The sequence below is a fragment of the Candoia aspera genome, chromosome 1 (genome assembly GCF_035149785.1).
Source record: "Candoia aspera isolate rCanAsp1 chromosome 1, rCanAsp1.hap2, whole genome shotgun sequence".
Taxonomy (NCBI): Eukaryota; Metazoa; Chordata; class Lepidosauria; order Squamata; family Boidae; genus Candoia; species Candoia aspera.
Window position 1 is genome coordinate 251,257,901 of NC_086153.1, and position 20,224 is coordinate 251,278,124.

General features: G+C 41.6%; 1 protein-coding gene across 1 annotated transcript in view; it reads left to right on the forward strand.

The window, feature by feature from the left end:
- The first annotated feature begins 5,256 nt into the window (after positions 1–5,256).
- BMAL1 (basic helix-loop-helix ARNT like 1) overlaps positions 5,257–20,224 on the forward strand; it is a 45,025-nt gene continuing 30,057 nt past the window's right edge. Inside the window, exon 1 of the mRNA XM_063289488.1 lies at positions 5,257–5,399. The gene's annotated coding sequence lies outside the window, so the exon portion shown is untranslated. The remainder of the gene's footprint in view (positions 5,400–20,224) is intronic.

A 20,224-nucleotide genomic window follows, 5' to 3' on the forward strand; every position in this document is an offset into this window, starting at 1 on the left:
TACTGGGTCCCTCTCAAGAATATTCTAGTGGTTTTTTTCTGAGTTTCCGACTATTTCCAAAACACAAAGCACAGAATGTTCTGAATACACAGTGTGCACCGAGTGTTCCCTGGCATTGAAGTATATGGGTCAGCTTCTTGTGTTTCAAATAGATCAGTACAACACTGAATATCAAGATATTTCTGGCTATAGGATATAGATTATGGTTGGCTTGATCATCTACCCTATATGCCCATTACAATGTTTTCCCATTTCAATGCATATGTGAACAGATGTGAACAGAACTGTCAATTTGGTTTTGGAAGATTTGAATTAAAATCCTTATTCAATTATGTAGGTCACTGGGTGACCTAGTTCACACATTACATTAAACCATGGTTTAATTAACCAAGCATTTGTTGAATAAGCATTAGTTGGCTGGGTCCGTGCATCACAAAATCCAATCATCTACAGCTTATAAACCATAGATGGTGGATTCATATAGCATGCTGCACTAAAACCAGACAAACTCTATTATGACTTAGTGTGATGTGTAAATTCAGCCACCATTCTACATTTAAGAGTTTCTGTGAAGATGGGATGGCATTGTGTACAGTGTTTTGAACTTCTTAGAGAAAAGATGAGCTACAAATGTGTTTTACAAATTAATAAAGGATAAATGCCAAACATGTTAGGCCTAAGACAGAAAGAAAGAAGTGTGTGTTTCCAACAGGCTTGATTAGTTAAGCAAGAGAATAAAAAGGTCTAGAAGATGAAGTCACTGAAGCAAAGCAAAGGCTTGCTGGAATGGGCTAAAAGGAGTAACTTAATGCATAACACACTGTTGTAGCACTTGCTTTTCATCCAAAGGACCCAGGTTTAATCACTGGCATCTTCAAGAACAGCTAGAAAAAACTTTTCACTGAAAACAGTGATCTGCTACCAGTCAGTTTCAACAATTAGGAATTAGAGGGGCCAACAGTCTAGCTCAGTATAAACTATATTACCAAATAAATGTTATGTTTTTGTTTTATTCAAAGGAAATAGATTAAGAGATTAATTTCTCATATTAATGTGAAACAGTGTACTTAGTACTGGTTGTGTGTCTTCCATGCACTCTGATTGTAGAAAGATGTAAAGTCTCCTTCAAGACAAGGGCAACAGCTTATGACTTGATGGACAAAGAAGCAGTATACAAACTATTTGCCATTGCCTTCTCCTGATGTTTTTCCTCACTCTAACCTATGGCCTGGAGATCTTCCATCTAAGTCCTAAACAGGCCCAACCCTCTTTAGCCTTTTGAGATCAGCCAAGGTCCGCCAGGTGATGACACCTACGAAGACTGGTAAGCCCTTAATTAAGGATGTTTAACATCATTGTGCATGGAAATCCAGAATCAGAACAATTTGCACAAGTAATAATGCCAAGTAATGCCAGGTAATGTGCAGCAGCAACGTATAGGAATATCTAGCAAGTAGACAATCAGTACTCTCAGGTATTGCTGGTAGAAAGAGCAATACTGAAGTTGTAGAAATTTCAATGTCAGGAAAAGGTAGGGCAGCCATTAGAGATAAAGGAAAAAGAATAAAATTATGGAAGGGCATGGGGCATCATACAAGCATTCTCTTGCTGAGGTATCATCCATAGCTGGTTTTCAGTTGTGTTGTTTTGTCAGCCATCTCTCTCGGTGCCTTCACTACTTACTTGATGGTAAGTTGGGCAGCATGATGTCATTTTTAGGCATTGCAGTACTTATTCTAAGGCATTTCGTGGGGGTTGATGTTGCCGTGGCAACTCAAGTTGCGACTCTGGAAGTATGAGGGGGTGGATGCAGTTACTACTGTAGCAGTGACAATGATTTTGGGAAAATCTTACAGCAATTTGTTATGATGAAGAACCTGAGATACGCTGCAACAGAGCTGTGAGATTGGGACTTGCAGAGGGAGAGCTTCTAGAACTACCAATTCATAGGTATCATGCGGTTATGCTATCTCCCTAACCTCTGTTTGTTTTAGTAAGAAAAAAAAAACATTGGAAGCTCACCCCTTTCTCACCCCCTCTACCATATAATTCTATGAATATTATAGCTGATTGCACAATAAAAGCCTTGTCTACAAGCACCCTAAAAATCACAAGACACTATTAGCATCATAGACCTTGATGCCTAAAATTATGAAGACGGCAGAAGGAAGCATGGAGCAGATTCCTGTGTGCTAAAATGTTCTCATTCTCCAAGTACAAATTGGCTATGCGACAGATTATATAGTTAAAATGGCACAATCCACACACAAGAAGATTGGTGGACTGGCATAGTGAGAAGATTGTCACAATTAGAGGATTGGAGGGAGGAACATATGGGGAGAACCCCTTCCATTAAAATTTAAAGGGGATGCAAGCAAGCCCAGAACATCTGAATTAGGAATGAATACGCTCAGTGGGCAGAAAAAAGGCCATAGCTGACTGTATGACTGGCCAGGAGCACTGCATAATGCATTTCATTGCAAGTCCCAATTGTGTAAATGTAGTACCTCCAATTTCCTGTTATTTTGTTATGTTTTAGAAATGTTCTTTCGACATTAAGCAATCATTGCTGGACTTACTTAAAATGGTAGAGAAGAATAGAAAAGTAACAGAATAGCAGAGAGTGTTTTAAGATAGAGAAGATTTAGGCCAAAAAATATATAATAAAATAATAAAGTAAAGTAACAATTGTACAAGACATTGTCATCAATTTCAAAGAAGCAACAACAATGGGACTTTTCTGGTTTACAGTTACTTTCCTCACAATAACATCTTCATGTTTTTCTTATTGTTCCTTAAAGATTCTAAATTATTATAAAATATTCCTTTATTTTCATGAAATTATGTAATTTTGCAGGAAGTTCATTAACTAACAAAGAAACTTTGTATTACAGGAATCATTCAACACTTCTGCAAGGGCAGACAGTAATGTGAAATGGGCAGATTGCTTCATACATGTGAGACTGGACTTTTCCCATGTGCCTCTCTCTTTTGTATGGAACACTAATAACATTTTTTCCCCTATGGTTTCCATGTTTCAAAATTATGAGAAATTCCATGGCCAGCATTCTTTCAAAATTCAGTGGTATGATCAAAGGGGACTGCAAAAAACTAAAATTCTAGGCATGCACACAGCTTGGAGGCCACAGACTGTTTCAGGCTCAGCTTTTGTCTGATGGTTCTTGATTATTATATGAAAGATTCTTTCCTTTACCCTCTCTCTTATATTAATATCTTAATGGGGACATTCAAATTACATGACAATTGATATGACATGTCATGTAATTTTAATGTTCCCAATACGTAATTAGATTAGTAAATGTATTTGCTCACTCCGGGTGACTCTTCTCATTGACACGTGGCAACCCAGGAAACAGCAATCCATTTGAATGTACATTGTTGTCTGAGTATTTCTGCATGCAAGTAGCCAGGCAGCATGGCCCTGACTGGTTATAAATTTATGGGGCTGTCATGTGAATACATCCAGTGAGGTATGAATACTGAAGAGGAATTGGGGGGTCATATTGTTGGGAAAAAGTCATTTATAAACTTCATTATGAAAATCAACCAGCAGAACTTCATTTATGAGAGATTGTTTTACTTGGTAAATTGTAGTTAAACAACAAACGATGATAAATCCATACGAGAAATGAGGCAACACAGCATAATTTTGTCAAATAACTCAATAAGCAAGATACAAAATAGGTTTGTTAAAAGAACACTTGCTTTTAAGATAGTACAGAACTATAACATTAACTTTTCACAGTTCACTGCTATACATTTTTTCATATTAAAGCATTCTTTTGCCTGTGTGTTATTACAGACCTAGGCTGGGCACCATCTCCCCTCTCTCTTTTGAGGAGGGGGGGGGTGTTCTTTGCCAGGAAGAGCTAAATGGCTGTCAGGCCATTGGCAGATGGAAGTCTCTGCATCAGAGATCAGCAATAAAGAAAGCCACTTTTATTAGGTGTCGTGTCTTCCCAGATACAATATTTTTCTGTATATGTTTCTTACAGCAGGCTGAGAATTAATCAAGACAGAAATGGGGGATGCTGAGAACATTTTTATAGAGCACATATTTGGAGAAGAAAACAAAAGGAATGAGGGGGAGGAGGCTTCACATAACAAAGACTGTAACACTTGGGTTTGACAAGTATCTCTTAATCTAGGGATAGGCTGACTTCTGGTCTGCAGGACTATCTTTTTTTTAACTATGGCACTGAGATCAACTAACCAGAGGTTGGTGCAAAATATAGTAAAGAAAGCTTAATATCCTAAGACGTCTTCATTTTAGCAGTATGATTCGGGGGATAAGTTTCTGTTGCTATCATAGTTAAAACAGGCAAGTCAGAAATCATTTGCTGGTCTACTGTAAATCAATCAGAGATGCTCTATGGTGCCAGAAATACCACCGGCTTTTCCTTCCATTATCTACCCCAAAGCTTTGGAAGAGCTAAAGTGTCCCTCAAGTTACAGTCTATTCCTGGAGTCTAAAATGTGAACTTTTTGGCAGCAATGCCAAATTGTTTCCCTACATTGCCTTCTTCTGGAATGTTTTTCGACTACCCAGTCTAGCCTACTGGCCTGGGATTTCCTGGCGGTCTCCCATCCAGTTATTAACCAGCTCCGACCCTGCTTCGCTTTTCGAGATCAGCCGCGTAATTAGGCGCTGCTACCCGTATTTAACAACAGAGGCGATAGGACCTGTCTCAGGTAAATGCTACTCTGGGAGAGAAGCATTGCCCCCGCGAGGCAATGCACAAGCAAAAAGCGAGAAAAACGCGGATTGGGCGCAGAGGCAAATGCGCGCAGAAGCAGACGTAGGCATCCCCGCAATGCCCGGCACTGCCGGAGGGCATCATCCGCCGAACTGGGACTCCGCTCGGCTCCCAGAACCTTTACATCCGGGTCCCACCCGTTCTAAGCAGCCACTTACGCAACTGCTCGCAGGAGCAACAACAGGGCGGGAGCGCGCAAGCGAGCGAGCGCGCACACCCGCACGACAACCTTCTCTCGCTCTTCCCCTCTCGCAAGTTACAGTCCTTTAAGCAGGCGGGCACAACAAGAGTGTTATCCTCGTTCTGACTCGTTTACTCTTCAGCCGCACGGTTCGGATTGGTTGGCCGGATCGAGGGCGGGACATAAGCATCCTCTTTGGAGGGGTATTGGGCAGCAGGCTCAAACCCTGTTCCACGATTGGCCAAGAGGCGGGCAGGGGCTTGATGCGGGGGGAGAAGCCATTGGCTGGAAAGTAGGTTAGTGGTGCGACGTTCAGCGGCAAGCCAGGCGGAAAGTAGGTCAGGTTTAGGGGTTGCTTGTGCCGGGCGTCGTTTCTGTGGCTACGCTGGCGAGCCGTTGCGGTGGGAGGTCACGGGCGAGACCCCACTTTTATCAGCACGGTGAGGACTCGGAGGTGGCGGAGGGCTGCTACCTGCAGTCGGGCTGGCAGGAAGGGTCGGGGCGGCGGCGTTGAAGGAGAGGAGGGATGGTGAAGGAGATTCCCCTTTGATGCCCGCGCGCGAGGAAGGGGATTCCTCTTCTGGAACGTCCCCGGCAGGTAGGGGAGGGGGATTTCTGCCGGGGGTGTTTCCGAGCCGGCTGCATTCCGCTTGGTTCTTCTCCCTGTACAGGTGGGCGGAGGAAGCGAGCGAGCGAGGGTTTGTAATGGACACATTGTTTATCGATTCGGGTAGATCTGAACGGGTGGGTGCGCGCCTACGGGCGGGAGAACCGAGGGCACGAGAAACGGCTTCAAGTTTCAGGGTAAGATTTCAGGTGCGGCGAGGCTTTGTGGGGCTCCCGCTGCCATCCCTGTCTCCTCCTCCCCTCTTGGGGACGACTGGGGAAACTTTGCTCCTTGGGGTCTCTGGCGCTATTACCGGGGCGCCCACTCAGGAAAGGGGGAGGAATGGAAGGGGATCTGTGCTTAAGAAAAAAGAATTCTTCCTATCCTCTAGGTTACATCGCGGGCATTTGCTCAGGAGAGATGTGGAAGTGAAATTAGATGCTCTTCCTCTTGATTGGAGAGCAGGGCACAGCGTTTATTTACATAGGGTTGTCCTTAAAAAACCCGTAGCCTTGCAGTGGCAGTTCCGTGGCGTTTTTTGACGGGGCTTCTTTCAAACAAAAATCCGGTCCGATGTACCTGGGATGGAACTGACGCCAGAACTCTTTTTTACCCCCAGTTTTCTTGCTTGTTCCTCTTCTTTACCTCTTTGCTTTATTTTGGGAAACAGAGTTGCTGGAAACAGCTTCTAGGAAAGCTGTACTGCAATGACCTTTTCGCTTTAATGTTTCTGCGTGGAAACTATGACAAATGTTATGAGTTAATTGCGGAGAGTCAAGGAGAGAGAAAAAATGAATGGGTCCCGGTTCCCTAGGAAGGAAGCCTGTTTACAATACTTAGAATGAAGTCCTGCTGATTTTCATCCGGACTTGACTTTCTGGTAATTGGACATAGGCGTCCTTTTTTTGGATTCTGATGCTTTAAACTTTTTTCTATGAAAAGATATGTCAGCTACATATTAATGTAGTCTCCTGTGGTTCAGATTTATAAGTATTTAAGTATTTTGTGAGTATATAAGACTCACAGTATTATAATTGATAAAATTTGACACTGAACTCGATGCTGTAACAGTTTAATGAAGAATGCATGTATGTTTTATATGTTATTCTTGCTTGCTTTTAGTGAGTGCCTATCACAATCACATTTTTTAAAAGACTTGAAACATCTTATCTGAGTTTAGCCAATATTCCATCACTCCTTTAATACAGATCTTGATGCATAATTATATATTTCATGGTATCTTTGAGCATAAGAAGTTTACCTCATTTCAGCCTCATGTTGAAATAAAGCCTGAATGAACTTGGTTTAAAAAGTAAAACCTCAGACATGCTGTTATAGTATATCTAGAATGGAAAGAAAGAAAATTATTGCATTACTATGGAAGATGTCTCTATCATAATATATACCCAACAATACAATCCTTTATGTATTTGGAAGGAAGTCCTACTGTGTTTAATGAGGCTTACTTCCTTACTTAAGGATTGCATCCTGAAATTTATTGACAAGATGAGCTTTTAAAGGTTAGGATAACATTATGATAACATGAAATATAATCTTGGTGTCTGAATATTTGAACTTTGTAGTCCTTGGTCCTCTCTAAGCTTGGTTGTTTGCTTGCAGGTGTTTCATTACCTAACTAGATAACATCATCAGTAGTTTGAACTTCTTTTGCCCTGAGTTCTTAAGGACTAGTATTTCTTTTTAAAGAGATAAGACTGAAATATCAATTTCCTCTTTGTTTGCCATGTTTTGAAATATTCTCTTTTCCCCCCTCATATTTTATTTATTTATTTATTTATAAATTTATTCACCGCCCATCTCCCCCTCATATTCCAAGACTTCTCTTACTTCTGAGCATATGAAAAACACACTGGGCTCTGTCTGATCTTTTATGTTAGAGCCCTTTTAGACATGTTTTCTTTCACATACATGAATGCTCAAGACAACTGTAAATAATAATAATAATAATTACATGTATAAGAAGCAGGCAGAATGGTAGTTTGCAATTCTTAGATAAATCTTTGATAAATGTTCTATAACTGCTGCTACTGTGGGAATAGAACAGCATTCCAGTCCAAGAAGTTGTTTTGATTGATTATTGATATACCGTACCTAAGAGCTTCACTTCTGGGGGCAAAATGTATAACAATGTGAGTTTTTGAGACAGACATCACAAGATACGTCCTTGTCTATCTCGCTCCCTAGTTGCTCAGACAAAGATGTTTAGGAGGATGCTATTAAATCTCAACACACGTGGTTAGGAATCCAGTTTCACTTGGAGGCAAGGACTTTTCTAAGCACAAAAATCATGTTAATGAGAGATACAATATCCGGAGTCCACATAATGCATGGAGGTTGGTGGGATTTCCTTTCAGTGAAAGTAATCATGCTGCTGTTTGTTTATTTTATAAACAATAAGTTGGTCGCCTTAGCTTTGGCATTATACCATATATCAAGCAAGAATACTGTTATTGTAGCTCTGTATATACTTAATTGCCCAGTGAATTTAACTGAGATGTAAATTTGAATAAAAAATGTACATGACGCTGTTGCAGATAATGATCCATAAAATCTAGTTTTTAAAATGTCAGGCATATAAGAAGCAATTAAGAGATGGCTACTTTTTAAAGAGAAAAAAAACTGGCTCATATTTCAAAAGTAGAGTGATTGTGGGGCCAGGTGCATTGGTCTCGCTGTTCTCACTGACGGTACCCAGTAAGCACTTGAGCTGTGCATCCACTTCCCACATAATATTCACAGTATTCATGAATATGCTTGTTCAGAGGAAGAACATTTTCATAGCACAAAATATTTTGATCTGAATGCTAAGAAAATATTTCTGCAATTAAAACACTGCTTTAAGACTCTTTACCTAGATACCAGGATCCCATACAACAAATTTGTCATACATATACCTGTGCTATGAAGTGGTCATCAGAGAAATACCTGTACTGAATTTAGTGTTAATTGCTTTCAAGGAAGTGTGTTCAAGACTAAATGCAATTAAAAGAAGATAACCTTGACATTATGACTAGCGTATTATTTGTTGTAGCTGCATTACTCCCAAACAACAGGTTTAATTAATCTGAGTATCTGCTCAAACTCTGGGTTTATAATTAAAATGAAGTACAGAAAGTAAAGATAAAGCAGTTAGTTAAATTATCAAACTTTTAGCTTAGCTAAAACTTTACATTACATTACTTCATAAAATGTTCATGATTTGGAACAGGTAGGATTGTTGAAATTATGCACTGAAAGATAAACTAGGACTAAGGTTGTTTTGGTCAACTTTTTGTCAACTATATGAGAAATATGCAAGTATATTGAACCCAAACCATGTCAGCTAAGAGTTTTTTTAATGAAATACAACTGGAGTTAGAATGCAACTAATATATTTCACTAGACATTCTTAACATTGTCTTCAGGCAGTAGCTGTGAGTCCAGAAGGACTCTCAAGTTGTCCACCAGTCTTGAAAGGGAAAGTTTAGCCCCATCCAAGACCACTGATGGTAATATCCCCAACCCTGGAGGTCCAAACAGCCACAGTCACTCAGTCATGTTAGGACTGAGCCAAAGTCTGTTCTGCCCCATCCAGACCCAAACAGCTTCCAGACACTGGGTCAGTACATTGACAGCTTCACCGGTGCAGCTTGGGGTTGAGATGTAGAGCTAGGTATCATCAGCATTCTGATGATACGGAACCCCAAATTGGTGGATGACCTCTCCCAGTGGTTTCATGTAGATGTTGAAGGGGAGAGGGGAGAGCATCAAGCCCTGAGGCACCCCACATGAGAGGCTGCAGAGGTGATCTCTTCCCCCTCCCTGTCAACACCCACAGGAACCAACCGCTGATGAAGGATGTGAACCACTAGAACACAATGCCTCAAACTCCTAGCCACTGCATATGGTCCAGAAGGATACTGTGGTCAACAATACTGAAAGCCACTGAAAGATCAAGAAGCACTAGAATGGATGCACGAGCCTCATGCTGGTTCTGACAAAGGTCATCAACAAGTGTGATCAGCACTGTCTCTGTACTGGACCCTGATCTGAAACCAGACTGAAATGGGTCCAGATAATCTGTTTCCTCCAAGATCCTCTGTAGCTGTCATCTAACCCACCTTTTCCACAACCTTCCCCAAGAAGGGAAGATTGGAAACTGGCTAATAATTATTAAACAGGGAAGAGTCCAGTGATGACCTCTGAAAGAGGGGGCGGACCACCGCTTCCTTCAAATCTGGTGGGACCACTCCCTCTCAAAAAGTCTGAAACCACCACATGAACCCACCCTGCGATCACTTTCCAGGCTGCCAATCAAACTCAGTCCAGATAACATCACAAGATTGTCCCCTGGGCAACTCACTTGGATTTGCCCAGTCAGAGTCCAACTCTGAGCAATTTTGTCTGCCAGGTAGCATGCATATTACTCACCACGGCCCTGCAGATGATCCTACAGCCCAGCTCCCCACCCCATAGGGAACAGGTCACCCTAAACAAGGCCATTGGGAAGCTATTGGCAGATGCAATAAGGGTGGAGGACTAGCAACTTTTCACCACCCTTATTGCCACAATATAGGCCCAAACATGGGGTCCCAATTGTGGTTTGGTTGGATTCACTCTTTGTCTTTCTCAGATGGTTTTCCAGGCATCACTTCTGGCGCTTCATCTCCTGGAACTCCTCAGAAAACCAAGGAGGACTGTGGGATTGGCATGCAGAGAGAGGCTGCATAGGAGCAATCTGGTCCAGGGCGTTAGTCATATCCCTGTGTCAGGCTGTAGCCAAGGCCTCAGCTGAACTGCCTGACAGATCCTTGGGAAAAACCCCAAGCTCCCTCTGGAACCCAAGGGGGTACAACCTATTAAAGAGGGCCCTTTCAGTTGGAACCCAAGAGGGTCCAACAACTGAAGGAGGGCCCTTTCAGTTAACAGAAGTGGCTGATTATATACAATAGCAATTAAGGCTACAATAGTTTTGTGCCTCTTAAGTAAAAATATACAGTATGCTACTTCTGAGTAGAAATATATCAGATTGCAGAGTGTGATGGGAAGTTTGCATGAAAAGGTATCTCTTTCCTTTGAGTGTAGTTATATATTTTGGAAGTATTTCATCTATTCTGCTAACAACCACTAGGTTATAGGCTATTATATGAAGAGAATAGGAAAAAAGGTACTGCATTAGTGAGCTTATCCTGTTACATAAAAGGTAATAGTTCTATAGAGAATGCTATAAAGTAGCCCCTAGCATAGTTCAAAGTTCTGTTTGGAATTGAAGAAAATACAATATATAAATGGACATATTTTAAAAGATTAAACGATACCTCCTCCACATACACAAGATGAGAGGGAAAGCTAACCACCTACTGAAGTAAATGGGAAAAAAATCAGTAATTTCTCACACTCCCCAGAAGCTGATTGTAGGTACACACTTAACAGGATTAAGCTGTCACTGAGGTTTATCTCTTTTTTACATACAGAATTCCAAAGGCTAGTTGTATCTCATTGTCAGGAATTCCAGCTGTACTTTCTTCTTCAGTACTTATCTCTTAAAATGTCAATGGATAGTTATTATGACCCACATGCTGTTTTACAAAGATGAGAAAATGTTCAGAGAACAACTTTTGGTTTATTTAGATTATACATTTGGAGAGAAGGATTTGCTGGATGAGCAATTGGGCTTTATTGTTTTCATGACCTGACTTTAGCCAAAGTTCTGGGTAGTTGAATTAGCTGTTTTTCAGATGCCTAGACCAGGGATAAGCACACTTTTTGAACTGGTCCACACTTTTGGAATTTGGAGAGACTAGATACTTTCATGAAATGACTGCCGAGCAGGACATGGCCAAAGATCTAGTTACCAGAAGGCAAACTGATGAGGTTCCTCCATATCACTCCCTCAGAATGCCCTCTTTCTGGGCAGATGGGCACACTTTCAAAGATAGAACTGGATTGCCACCACCCCCAGCCCCATTTTTATTTTCAAAAATGCTTAAGGGTTTTATGGAGGGCATTCTTGTAGACAGAAATGCTACTTTACAGCAGGCTAGCTTACCATTTTCTTTCTCATGTGATTAAAATCTTAAATAAAATCAGAAGGAGCATGCAGACATGAAGATATCATGACCGCCCCATTGTTTACTTCTCTCATTGTCATTGCGAAATAACTGAAACTTGAAGGTCTTCTACTGGAATACCTGGGCCAAACAAGGGATAAATACTTTAAATAATTGAGTTATCATGGTTGTTTTAAAGACATTGAGAAATTGCATTCTGAATATTATGTACCTGTAACATTTGTTTGGCAGTATATACAACTGAAATGTGTACTGATTAAACAGTACAAGTAGTCTTCACTTAACAACTGGTTGCTTAACAACCATTCAAAGTTACAACAGCCTTGGAAAGGGTGTTTTACGGCCCGTAGAGCACTTCCACCTGTCGTGAAATGTTGCACCACCCCCAAGTCACGTGACCGCATTTTGGGTGCTTGACAGCCGGCTCACATTTACAACCAGTTGCCAAGCGCTCCGCGATCATGTGATCACCATTTGCAATCTTCTCTGCCGGTTTCCCCAGAAAGTCAATGGGGAAGCCGGCAGGGAAGGTTGCAAGTGGAGGGGATGGAGAGGAGGGGAAACCCTTCCTGGTGTCAGAGTCTAGCCTGCCTCTGACTCAGAAAGCGAAACTTCTTCTGAGTCAGAGGAGGAAATGGAAACTTACTGGGCTGAAATCGGGAAAACGAAACCAGAGGATGAGCCAGCAGCACAGGAAGAGTCCAAGGTCCTGATTGGCCAGGATTTGGGGCAGGGTTCGAATCCTCCAATCAGTGCACGCCAACGACAGTCAGAAAAGCATGCGAAAGAGAAGGCAGCCCAATTGGCTGCAGAAGGCTCCAGGTGCGTGAAGGATCAGGATAAAAGACAGACGCGCGAAGAGCAAGCTGCCAGAGACAACCAGTCCTACAAGCCTGCAGCTTCAGTGGAAGAGTCTCTACCAGCATCGGTGACAGCGTTTGTTGCCAAAGAGGAATCAGCGCCTTTACTCTCCACTGAAGAGGACTTGAATCCTGCTTCTGCTGCCACTGAGGATCTTCTCCTCACCGAACCCAGCAGCCTCAGTCTTGCATCCAGCTTCGGGCCTTCGTGTTTCTCTTTTGCACTTTCCAGGCATGCTTCCAGCCTTGCTTCGAGTGTCCAGCCATGTCCAAGGCCTCTAGTCCAGCCTTGTTGTGCTCCAAGTCTTCAGCCTTGTCTTGAATCTCTAGTCCAGCCTCGTCATGCTACAAGTCCTCATCCTTGCCTCGAGTCTTTGGCTCAGCCTTGCCACACTTCTAGCTCCCAGCCTGGTCCAGAGTCTCCAGTACAGCTTCGTAGTGCGTTTGATCTTCAGCCTCACCTTGGATCTTCAGTCCGGTCTAGCCACGCTTCAGTTGCATGACATTGCTCAGGAGCTTCACACCTATCTCGTTGTGAATCAGGTTTGCAACCCTGTCTAGACCCTGTGGTCCAGTTCTGCCTTGTCTTGAGTTCCTTGTCTAGTCCTGAACTTCCAGTTCAGTCTTGTTATGCCTAGCTCCCAGTCTTGCCAGGAATCTTCAGCCAAGTCCCGCCTTGTTCCGAGTTCCTCGCTCCAAGTTTCCAGTTCTGCTCCGAGTCTCCAGTCCAGAGTCTCCAGCCTAGTCCAGGGCTTCTAGCCTAGACTAGCCTTGCTCCGAGTTTCCAGTCTTGCTCCAAGCCTCCAGTCCAGAGAACCCAGCCTAATCCAGAGCTTCTAGTTTGACCCCAGCCTTGTTCCCTGTTCTTAGTCTTGCTCTGAGACTCCAGTTACCGGCTTCCAGTCCAACGTGAGTCTTCAGCCACCCAGTGATCCAGCGCCAGAGCAACTCAAGTACTGTTCCAGTTTGAGACCTGTTGCCCTCAGCTTCATCAGCACCTTGTGTTCCAGTCTCTTCCAGACATCCAGTTCCTGTTGGGGAGTCCTGTTCCGCTGTCTTGTTGTTGCCCAGTTGGGCTTGACTGAATCCAGTTTTTGTGCTTCAAGGACTTAATTATTGTAAATAGTTATTTAGTAAAGAGTATTTTTGATATTACTCTGCCTGGTAGCATAGTCTGAACAGGACATCTGGAGCTGCAGGAATGAAGCTCAAATCCTGAAGATTTCTGCTTCGTTCCTCCAGCCCCACCAAGGATTTCTCCTCTGTGCATGGAGGGGAAGGGAAACCCCTCGACAGGCAGCTCTTTTGCTCCATCTGCTTAACAACTTGGGAGATTGCTTAATGACCACAACCAGGAATGCTCGGATTGTGATAATTGATCAAAGTAGTCACGTGGGTGTCTCGATTAATGACCAATTCACTCAATGACTGAGATTCCAGTCCCAATTGTGGTCATTAATCAAGGACTACCTGTATGGCCCAGATGAGCAGTCTGAGAGGTACCTGAAGTCTTAGGATCCTTAAGAGATGGAACATTTTAAGCAAAACCAACCAATAAAATTTTATATGAATTAAAAAGAGAATGAAGGTTAGCATTAGTTAACATATCTGAACTGTGGAACAAAGAATTAGAAAACCCAATCTTGAAAAATCACCAAGTCCAAGTTTTCCTATAACTAGTTTTTCCCCCTTTTTTCTTTCTATTTTGTTATGTTTAATTTAATCACCACCAAGTGATTATCTAGATTATTTTGTCACTGTATTACCATTATTGTATTTTTTCAATTGTTTATATTCCACTACTAAAGTAATTTTTTTTAAATTAAATTTGTCATTGACTATGAAGAGCCACTGCACAAGTCAGAATACATAGGCCACATGTAGAAAGTCACAGATTCAACTTTTGGCAGGTATTTGTGGTTGCTGTGTTGAAAAAGACCAATGTTGGGGTGGAGGGTTTGGTTGGTTTTGTTATGGTGTGGTTTGGTTTGGTTATTTATTTATTGAAGGGGTAAGGGCTGCCGTTGAAAAAACAGGGTTAGATGTAGTTATGATTTTAATCCACCAGGCAATCCCAACACTGAAGGCCAGAATAGGAAATTTTTAAAAACATCCCAAAAGAAGGTAGTAGTGGACCATATCCCCATTGTTGCCAAGAAAACTATCTAGATGTATCCATGTAGTCACCAGAGATGAACTTGATTCAGAGGATTCTATGCTATCTAGAATGACTTAGAGCAGTAATATTTCTGAATTTGCTTTTAATTTAAAAGAGAACATTTATTTATTTATTGCTTTATTGTATTAAAACAACAAGCCACTTCCAGCTCATCTTTTTTCACATACAACTGTAACAAGTTTTAGGTGCTGTACATAAACATTATAACCTTTTCAACCTCATGCTATTTGAGAAGCTTGGTATTAAGAATTTCAACAGCCCTAAGATGTTTCCAAGTCAGCTGCACAAGCTGGAACAACTTGTGATATTGGTTTGATGCCACACTGAGGTGTTCTGGTTGATTTCTAGCAGGAACTACGTCAGTGGGCTTGTCCTGAAGCAAACAATATTACCAATGAATGGCATAACCAGTTCTAAAGTTCTTGTAACTTCATTCACAACTCAGTGAAGCTTATTCACAGACTTCTACTTGGAAGAAAATATTCAGATTTCAACTGGAGCTGACCCCTAGTAGATTTTATGACCTTTCTTGAAGATTACTACAAATCTCATTATCCTCAGTGAGGGTATTAGGAACAGTGTTTATCCTGGCTTGGAATAATGGGAATTTTAGTTCCAAGACATCTAGAATGCATCATGTGACAAGGCTGTTTATGCTGAAGGATTGTTTTTATTTAACATTGCAATGGAATGAATAATAAATAGTAATTTATTACAAGTAGTAACTTGTAATAGGTTTAAAAATGCTTGGACAAAGGGTTTCCAAAAATTCTTATATATGGAAAAGAATTTTACCATGTATCTGCCTTTGCTAAAACATTCAAGAAAGGGAAATTACAATAGGCTAACAGATTGCTTACTTTATCATAAATCCACATAATTAATTATGTACACAGAAAAATATTGTCACATAAGACTGTAGTTCTGTGCATGCCTACTCAAAAGCAAACTTCTGTGGAGTTAATGGGTCTTTCATCAAAATAAATGAGCATAGTTTTGCAGTCCTATTTTCTGCCATAGTTTTGGCTCCTTCTGTAATTGCAACTTCCCATCATCCCTCAAAATCTGTTGTGGAGACTCCTCCAGGCCAGATTTGAAAGCTGCATGAAGGACTGTATCTTTGGAGCAACAGACTTGGTAATTTAGAAGTCATGTACAGTAGTAAAATATTGCACAATAGAATATTTGTGTTTATATTATTACTATCACTCTAAAATCCTCTATTAATTTTTAAATAGCCATATTTTAAATTAGGAGTGCACAAAACTTTCAAACCATTTTGAGCATGAAACTTTTGGCTCAAAACACTTCCAAAATGTTTGGAACAACTCAAGAGTTTTGTGCTCAAAAGAGGTTTTTGCAAAGTTTTGTGCTTGAAATAAAATATTTTTGCACACCCTTTATATCAGGAAGCTTTCCAGTAAATGAATGGGCTACTGTTTTGATGTTTACAAAGACTCATGATTCATAACTATAATGCAGCATTTTTTAAAGATAATGAATGTTGTTTCAAAAGTGTGGAATGTACATAAACAGGGAAAGCCAAAAGAACTGGTACTGTCCAGACGTTTTGGGCTAGGTCTAGACAATTGGCCGTCTTGTTTATGTACTGTACGTGAACTGGAATGATGAACTGATATGTAATTTTTGAAATTACTACATTTGTTGTTGTTTATTCGTTTAGTCGCTTCCGACTCTTCGTGACTTCATGGACCAGCCCACGCCAGAGCTTCCTGTCGGTCGTCAACACCCCCAGCTCCCCAGGGACGAGTCCGTCACCTCTAGAATATCATCCATCCACCTTGCCCTTGGTCGGCCCTTCTTCCTTTTGCCCTCCACTCTTCTCCAGGGTGTCCTGTCTTCTCATTATGTGACCAAGGTATTTCAGTTTTGCCTTTAATATCATTCCCTCCAGTGAGCACTCTGGCTTTATTTCCTGGAGGATGGACTGGTTTGATCTTCTTGCAGTCCAAGGCACTCTCAGAATTTTCCTCCAACACCACAGTTCAAAAGCATCTATCTTCCTTCTCTCAGCCTTCCTTATGGTCCAGCTCTCGCGGCCATATGTTACTACGGGGAATACCATTGCTTTAACTATGTGGACCTTTGTTGTCAGTGTGATGTCTCTGCTCTTAACTATTTTATCGAGATTTGTCATTGCTCTTCTCCCAAGGATTAAGTGTCTTCTGATTTCCTGACTGCAGTCAGCATCTGCAGTAATCTTCGCACCTAGAAATACAAAGTCTTTCACTGCTTCTACATTTTCTCCCTCTATTTGCCAGTTATCAATCAAGCTGGTTGCCATAATCTTGGTTTTTTTGAGGTTTAGCTGCAAGCCAGCTTTTGCACTTTCTTCTTTCACCTTCATCATAAGGCTACTCAGTTCCTCTTCGCTTTCAGCCATCAAAGTGGCATCATCTGCATATCTGAGATTGTTAATGTTTCTTCCAGCGATTTTAACTCCAGCCTTGGATTCCTCAAGCCCAGCATGTTGCATGATGTGTTCTGCATACAAGTTGATTAGGTAGGGTGAGAGTATACAGCCCTGCCGTACTCCTTTCCGAATCTTAAACCAGTCCGTTGTTCCGTGGTCTGTTCTTACTGTTGCTACTTGGTCATTATACAGATTCTTCAGGAGGCATACAAGATGACTTGGTATCCCCATACCACTAATAACTTGCCACAATTTGTTATGGTCCACACAGTCAAAGGCTTTAGAATAGTCAATAAAACAGAAATAGATGTTTTTCTGAAACTCCCTGGCTTTTTCCATTATCCAGCGGATATTGGCAATTTGGTCCCTAGTTCCTCTGCCTTTTCTAAACTCAGCTTGTGCATCTGGCAATTCTCGCTCCATGAATTGCTGAAGTCTACCTTGCAGGATCTTGAGCATTACCTTACTGGCATGTGAAATGAGTGCCACTGTTCGATAGTTTGAACATTCTTTAGTGTTTCCCTTTTTTGGTATGGGGATATAAGTTGATTTTTTCCAGTCTGATGGCCATTCTTGTGTTTTCCAAATTTGCTGGCATATAGCATGCATTGCCTTGACAGCATCATCTCTCAAGATTTTGAACAGTTCAGCTGGGATGCCGTCGTCTCCTGCTGCCTTGTTATTAGCAATGCTTCTTAAGGCCCATTCAACCTCACTCTTCAGGATGTCTGGCTCTAGCTCACTGACCACACCGTCAAAGCTGTCCCCGATATTGTTATCCTTCCTGTACAGGTCTTCTGTATATTCTTGCCACCTTTTCTTGATCTCTTCTTCTTCTGTTAGGTCCTTGCCATCTTTGTTTTTGATCATACCCATTTTTGCCTGGAATTTACCTCCGATGTTTCTAATTTTTTGGAAGAGGTCTCTTGTCCTTCCTATTCTATTGTCTTCTTCCACTTCCGCGCATTGCTTGTTTAAAAATAATTCCTGATCTCTTCTGGCTAGCCTCTGGAATTTTGCATTTAATTGGGCATATCTCCCCCTATCACTGTTGCCTTTTGCTTTCCTTCTTTCTTGGGCTACTTCTAGTGTCTCAGCAGACAGCCATTTTGCCTTCTTGGTTTTCTCTTTCTTTGGGATGTATTTTGTTGCCGCCTCCTGGACAATGTTGCGAACTTCTGTCCATAGTTCTTCTGGGACCCTATCTACTAAGTCCAGTCCCTTAAATCTATTCTTCACCTCCACTGCATATTCCTTAGGGATATTAGTGAGCTCATATCTAGCTGATCTGTGGGTCTTCCCTAATCTCTTTAGTCTGATCCTAAATTGTGCAAGAAGAAGTTCGTGATCTGAACTACAGTCAGCTCCGGGTCTTGTTTTTACCGACTGTACAGATGTCCGCCACCTTTGGCTGCAAAGGATGTAGTCAATCTGATTTCAGTGTGGTCCATCTGGTGAAGTCCATGTATAAAGCCGTCTCTTAGGTTGTTGGAAGAGAGTGTTATGCAGAGTGAGTTGTCTTGGCAAAATTCTATCAGCCTATGTCCTGCTTCGTTTTGTTCTCCCAGGCCATGCTTACCTGTAATTCCAGGTGTCATTTGACTGCCCACCTTAGCATTCCAGTCTCCCGTGATGAAAATAACATCTCTTTTAGGCGTGTTGTCCAGTAGGTGCTGCAGATCCCCATAGAACTGCTCTACTTCAGCTTCTTCAGCATTTGTGGTTGGGGCGTATATTTGGATCACTTTGATGTTAGATGGCTTGCCCTGAATTTGAATTGAGATCATTCTGTCGTTTTTTGGATTGTATCCAAGCACTGCTTTCGCCACTTTAATATTAATTATGAAGGCTACTCCATTTCTTCTGTGGTCCTCTTGTCCACAGTAGCAGATCTGGTGGTCATTTGATGTGAAGTGGCCCATTCCAGTCCAGTTCAGTTCACTGACGCCCAAAATGTCTATCTTTAATCTTGACATCTCACCAATAACCACATCCAATTTGCCCTGGCTCATAGATCTTACATTCCAGGTTCCAATGGTGTGTTGATCCTTAGAACATCGGATTCGCCGTTCACCACCAGCACCGTCGGCCGCTAGCCGTCCTTTCGGCTTTGAGCTAGCTGCGTCATCACGTCTGGGGCTAGCTGGACTCATCCTCTGTTCCTCCCCAGTAGCATTTTGACCATCTTCCGACCTGGGGGTCTCATCTTCCGATGGTATACCGACATATCTCTGGTTGTGCTGATCCATTTAGTTTTCATGGCAAGAATACTGGGGTGGGTTGACATTACCTTCCCCAGGGATCGCATTTAGTCTGACCTCTCTGTCATGACCTTCCCGTCTTGGGTGGCCCTTCATGGTTTAGCTCATGGCATCATTGAGGTGCTCAAGCTCCAGCACCACGACAAGGTAACAATCCTTTGCTGAAGAATTACTATATTATAAATCTTATATTATGTGATCTATTTGATTAGTTGGTAGTATTTTATTGTATTTTTTTGTTTTACTTTGTTTTTGTCCTTTTAAATTTTGCTGGTCATTGACTGAATAAATATTATTGATTGATTGAAATTTTGACAAGTTAGATCACAAATCTTAATTTAGTCATTACTCGTTTTATCTCATCTTATGTGTTGTTAATATTCCAGAATTTCTCCCTCGGTTCCCACCACTTCCCTGGAGTGAACTGGGCTGAACAGCTATTCCCAATAGCAGTGCATATTTACCAGAGGATATACTGCGGTCCATGGGAATTGTTACAGAGCAAGCCTGCCTGCCTGCCTGTCTATCTATCTGCACATTTATTATTGGGGCTTGGGGGACTTCAGGATTGGCTTCAGTGGAGATTGGCAGCTTTAGATGACAAAGAAGTAAAACTAGGCAGCACACAGGATTTTTGTATGTATTTTTAACCTTTAATCTTTCTTTGGAAGGAGGATTGTCTTAAATTCAGAACTGTCTTCTTTTGGGATTAATAGAGCATGTAATCATCCTTGGCCACTTTATAAGCGGTATTGTCTGCTTCAAATATTTCTGTTCTTCCAAATTTGGACTGATTGTAGGAGCTTGCATTCCCTCTTTCTTGTTGAGTTTTAGATAACCTCCATAAATCTGT